The following is a 5891-nucleotide window of genomic DNA, read 5'->3' as shown; positions in this document are numbered from 1 at the left end:
ACGTGAGTATATAAGAAAATACTATACAAAAACCAACGATGTAATTGAATCATTTTTTAATTGATAAGTTAATCATGAGTTTGTATAGTTAATGATATATGCTTGCTACACTTCACTAAAACACAATTTAAACTAAATTTTTAGGCTCAGAGATTAAGAAATTTTGTTGAAAAATAGGAGAGATGAATACAATAAGAAAGATAAAAAGAGAATAAAGTAGGTGATGGAATAAAATATGATGATTGGATGTTTTGTTTTTTTCAAAAAAGGAAATGACTCAACCTAATTTGGTTATCACAAAAAGAAATACGATTCAACTTAGTTTAGACAGAGGAGCAATATTTTTCTCCAATCTATTTTTTGAAAAAGAAAACGATATTAGCAAACAATACAATACGACATGACTTTCATAACATGAGATGAAAAAGTATGATTTTACCTAGCAAACAGATTAAAAACCGTTTGAGAAGCCACATATGAATCAGACTCAATAATCCATATTCCCTTAATGGCATCGTTGATATGAGCCAGACAACTTTAGAAAGAATTGTGTAGTTCACATCCATAGCCAAGCTTGAAGTTGCATATCTTAGTGCAAGGATATAATCAATTGCTAACTAATTAATAATTTAAAATTAAAATTAATTCTTAATCATTAGATTAGGAGATATAGTGGTTGATATAAACTCAAATGGATTATATTTTAAATTAAAATAATTTTTAAATAAAATTAAAATAATTTTTAAATAAAATTAAAGTGTATTAGTGTCAATTCTCTCTTATTAAAATAATCCCAAAACTTTAAATTTACGTAACTCTCTCGATATAAATTATATTTTCGTAAAAAATATATCAAATTAAAGGTAATTTTGTAAGTATTCAAACGAGATCTCAATTGCATTCCGACAACGTTCGGATGATGAAATTTGATAACTTTTATTTCAGGTTTCATATATGTTGATAATCAGATTTTTTTTATCAAAAAATACATTAAACATTTTCAATATAATGCATGTAAAATCTCAATAAATCTGTGTTGATATTTTCGTGTACTTGTGTTGAAATTACCCATTTGTTGATATTTTATCTACTATTTACTGAAATTCGTAAGGTTTAATCTCATCCACTCATTGTAATGCTATAAGTAATATAAGAGGACTCTCTTAGTGCAATCCTGTAACATTCCAAAAATGACCCTAGAAGAAATACAATGTTTCGATTTAATTATTGACAATTTATGGTTTTTGACTGTCAAGAATAGATTTTGAAAATAGGAATAATTAATAATTATAGTTAGTAAATGTTATAAGTCTCATATGATGGGAATTGAAGAGATTAGAGGCTAAGTTTACATGAACACATTTGTATGGGTTAGTCTATAGGCCATAACATATTATTAAGAATTCTTTTGATGGTCTAAAATAACTATCTCTCTTAATATGTTAAAAAGTGGTGGCAGAATTCAGATTAGCAATTGAGATATTTTATCTTTTGATTTATGATTTATGTAGAATAGTCTAGAGAGGTAATAAACAATTAAATTAAATCTAAGAATGCCATTTGTCCAATCCTTTCACCGCTCAATTAAATAAAGAATTTTAGACCACGTATATAAGAATGAACATAGTCATTTGGGAGGGGGGTATTATTCTACAGCACATCTTGGCCTCTCTGTTTTTCTCCAATAAACAAGGAACCACCTTCCCAATTTTAGAGATACTCTCAAGAAAAATTGAAGAAATAAATGTATATATGTCAACAATTGTAGAAGATATAATCGAGGTAACACTCTCTTATCACAGCTTATTTTTATAGCTTAAAATTTAAGAAATGTTGAGTTGATATAATTTGGAAATTCAAAAAGAAAATGTTAGGAATTATGTACGAGGATTATTTGTTGAATTATTGGTTAATATCTGGTGGTTATGATATGGTAAATATGATTTGAGATAGAAAATGAAATGAAAATGGAACTTATAATGAGGATAAGAAATACCGTCACTTTTATTTGGGCAGTAGAACTATTGGTTATAAGAAGTATGATAAGTAGTAATTATAATAATAAATGCATATATTTAATTTAGACTTGATAGAATGCATATGATGATATTGTTGGAAATTGTAAAGACATTGAGTGTATTATTACAAATTAAAGTTAAAACCTAAAATATTATGGCTAATAAGTTTACTTTAAGGATTTAATCATGTGTTTGTGTTAAAATGACGACACCTCTTAAAGTGACACTGTGACACCACATATACAACAATATTATAAACGCTACACATCAATATTATAAACGCTACACAACAATCTATAGATTGCTATAGCATGTTGGATATTGTTGTCTAAGAAAAATTGTGGTATACAGTGTTGCATATTGTTGGCCGTGTTTTTTACCCTTTTTTTTGCTACATGACAGCTTATTATTCGTCCACGTGTACAAATTATTAGATAAGAATGGTGGTATGATGTTATTTTAAGAGGTGGTGACACCCTAACACTTCCGTTTAATCATGAATATATAGACTATGATAATGATAAATGCTAGTATAAAATGTGAGGAATTTACTAAGTAAGAGCAGAAATTATTAAACATTAATTATATGATTACACACTTTGAGAATAGCAATATGACGTAGTAATGTGTGCTAATTATATGATTTTATAAGCTTTTATGTGAGATATTTGTGTCTGTGTGTTAAGTATATAATTAATAAATGATTACTATCATATAAAATGGTTTGATTGTGAATTATGTGATAATAATTGTTCGAATTGGATCATGAGTTATAATAAAATGGAAATGATGTGTTGCAATCTGAAGTATGGCTAAATGTGATGATTATGCACCCCTACGTAGGTTATCGTCACCCCTATGTGGGTTATCGTCACTCCTATGTGGGTTATTGTCACACTATATGGGTTATCGGCACCCCTATGTGGGTTATTGTCATCCTATATGGGTTATCGTCACTCTATATGTGGGCTATCGTCACCCCTGTGTGGATTATTGACACCCTATGTGGGTTATCATCATCCCTATGCAAGTTATTGGAACCCTCATATGAGTTATCGCTAGTAGAGTGTTCAAGTACTTATGATTTGAGATCGAGCGATATGGTTGTTGATGAAAATGTGATATTTCATGATATTGTTGATGATAATAAGATTATTCATGTTAAATATGAGGATATTGAAGTTATTGATTGATGTTAGAAACTACTATTGATGTTGTTGTGAATATTTGTCAAGACTACAGGGAAATAATTGAGAATTTTGTGCTATGTGATATCCAAATTATTAAGTGGTTCTAAGTAGGTCCTAATTAATACAGTGTATCTCGTTATCGTATTAGAATTGTGAAATCTTAAATTTGATCAATCACTAGTTGTATAGTGGGTATTATCATACTTTATGGTATCAGAATTGTGACATTTCTTACTCGGTTGATCGCAGATCTGATTGGGGTGTTACAAATCCTCTTATGATCGTCAACTTTAAAAGGAAGAAGTAAAGCGCAAGAGTGAAGAGAAATAGAGAGAGATACATTAACTAGCGTCTATTAGGAGAGATAACAAATGAGCGTATCCTTATTCTCGGATTCCTTGTGGCTCCGAGTGTGGGAAATAAGTGTGGTAGTTTCATGGATATCCTTGTGTCCATCGGTGTATATCATTGGCCCAACAAATTGTCATTTAACATTTATTCAATTTCGTAAGTTTTAAAATGGTATATAAAATTATACTCCCCCATCCCACAGAAATAGGTCATTTGGGGTCGATACGAGTTTTAATGTGTAATTGGTAAAGTAATAGAGAAGTAGAACAAGTAGTTGAAATTGTGTAGAGGGCGGTGGAGCCCTTAAATGATAAAGGAAAAAGAAGGAGAAAAAGGTTTCCCTAAATGGATATTGACTATTTCTAAGGGACGGATGAAAAAGGAAATATGGCATATTTCTATGGGACGGAGCGAGTAATAATTTTTTTAATTTTTTCAAGTGTTTCATCATGATTAAAATTTTCTCCATAATTTCTATGGAGAAATTGAGAAAATTTTTAAAATGAGTGAACTACATCAAAAGTCACTGACCTTTCCGGTTGTGACACTGCAGGTCCCTCAAAAAAAATATCTCTGAAAGTCTCTAACCTTAAACATAATCACGTATCTTGTTTTTGTAGCCAATTTTCGGACCAAAATACCCAAATGTCTTGAAGGGCATTTGGGTCAAAGTACCATCAACCTGCATACCTACTCTGCACACACCTACACTGACTTGCAGACCTCAAATCATATTTGATACGTATTTCTAAAGTTGTATGATTTCCCTTGCTATATTTCAAGGGTTTTGCTTCAATTCATTTCTCTTCTCTTACTTTCTTTTCTCTTCTCTCACTTCAATTCATTCTCTCATTTTGGCGCCTGAGGATCCATTCATACAAGAGTCTTCAAAGAGGGAGGGTTTACAGAGAGTGAGTGTTTAGGCGGGTGTGGGAGTGAAGAGTGGAATGAAGTTATGAATTGTTTGAATTTTGTAAACATTAACACTTAGGCCCTGTTCGATTGCCCCATTAAAGTCTCGATTCGTATCTTTTTTTGAACAATCTGTTGTTCGGTTGCTATTATTGTCACGCTCCGACGGCTCGTCGGCCCGCGTCTCCTTTGTGCCCATCTCGATGTTCCCTATTTCACCTTAATCTGGCGACGTCCATCTCTCCCTCACCCCTGCGACTAAACTTGTCTGGCTTCTCCTACCTTTGCTAACTGCCGTCGTGGATGTGGATGGTGTCGACATTTGTTCTTGGGGTTGGGAAATTTTGGTTTTCGCATTTGGAGTTCGGGAATTTTTGGGTGTGGATGTAGAATCTGTGAATTGTGCCAATGATTTGTTATTGTTAATTGAAGAGCATAATTTCAATTTGCCTAAATTTTAGTTCTTATTCAATTTTCAATACTAGAAAATGAAGATGAACTTTTCGAAAAAGTCTAGTAGTTATCGATACATGTCAACCAAGCAATATATCATAGTTATGCTATCCAACCTCCATAAATTTGATTATTTGATAATATCTAGAATATTTGAAAAGAACAATTAAGTGAAGACAATATTTTTTTAATCAATTTTACATGTAATCTTGATGAAGTTTAATCGAAATGGTGAAAACACAAAAATAAAATTAATCGATTTGAGTTGTAGAGGTTAGTTTTTGAGTTGAGGATAATTCTTTTATATTTATTTGTTTTATTTTCAAAAGAAATATTCTTACAAATTTTTAAAATTTGAATTTTATTAGTTCATTCATAAATTGGAGTATGCACACAACAATGCGCTGCACAATAGTCAAATCCCATCAATCCCTGACATGAACAGTAATGAAGAGTACATGCAGGCCACCACTGCAGATTCTAATTGATATGACCAAAATGCCCTTTTAGGGCTGAAGGGTAATTTAGTTAGAAAAAACAAGATATGTGATAATGATTAAGGTTAGAGACTTCCGGAGATATTTTTTTTTTCTGAGGAACCTGCAGTGTCACAACCGGAAAGGTCAGGGACTTTTGATGTAGTTCACTCTTTTAAAATTATGATTTAAGACTTTAGTTAAAAAATTATGGATTAATATGATTTAAATGGCAATTATTATTACCAGGAAAAACATACTCCTTCCATCTCATAGTAGGACTTCTTGCTTGACTTGTGACAAATGTTAAGAAAGTAAATGAAAGCAGCAGAAAAAAAGTTAATGGAATATATTTCTCATTTTATATAACGAGTGAAATAAGTCGATGAAATGTAGGGATATAATATTCTACATATCTTAATTAACGTTATTTGTTTTGTTTTATCTATTTAAATTGATTCTAATACATTAAAAATGTTATTGAAAATTTT

At 30.9% G+C, this 5891-nt stretch overlaps 1 long non-coding RNA gene across 1 annotated transcript; it reads left to right on the top strand.

Moving 5' to 3' along the window:
* The first annotated feature begins 1653 nt into the window (after positions 1 to 1653).
* On the top strand, positions 1654 to 3925 carry LOC125208017 (uncharacterized). Its single transcript, XR_007174045.2, has 2 exons — positions 1654 to 1782; positions 3458 to 3925. It is a non-coding gene; the product is annotated as an uncharacterized LOC125208017 (long non-coding RNA).
* Positions 3926 to 5891: the final 1966 nt, after the last annotated feature.

The sequence above is a fragment of the Salvia hispanica genome, chromosome 6 (genome assembly GCF_029641045.1).
Source record: "Salvia hispanica isolate PSC_SH4W2 chromosome 6, Shi_PSC_v1, whole genome shotgun sequence".
In the NCBI taxonomy this organism is placed as follows: Eukaryota; Viridiplantae; Streptophyta; class Magnoliopsida; order Lamiales; family Lamiaceae; genus Salvia; species Salvia hispanica.
Note: the sequence above shows the minus strand (reverse complement) of the source record. Positions and strands in the feature narration are given on the sequence as shown.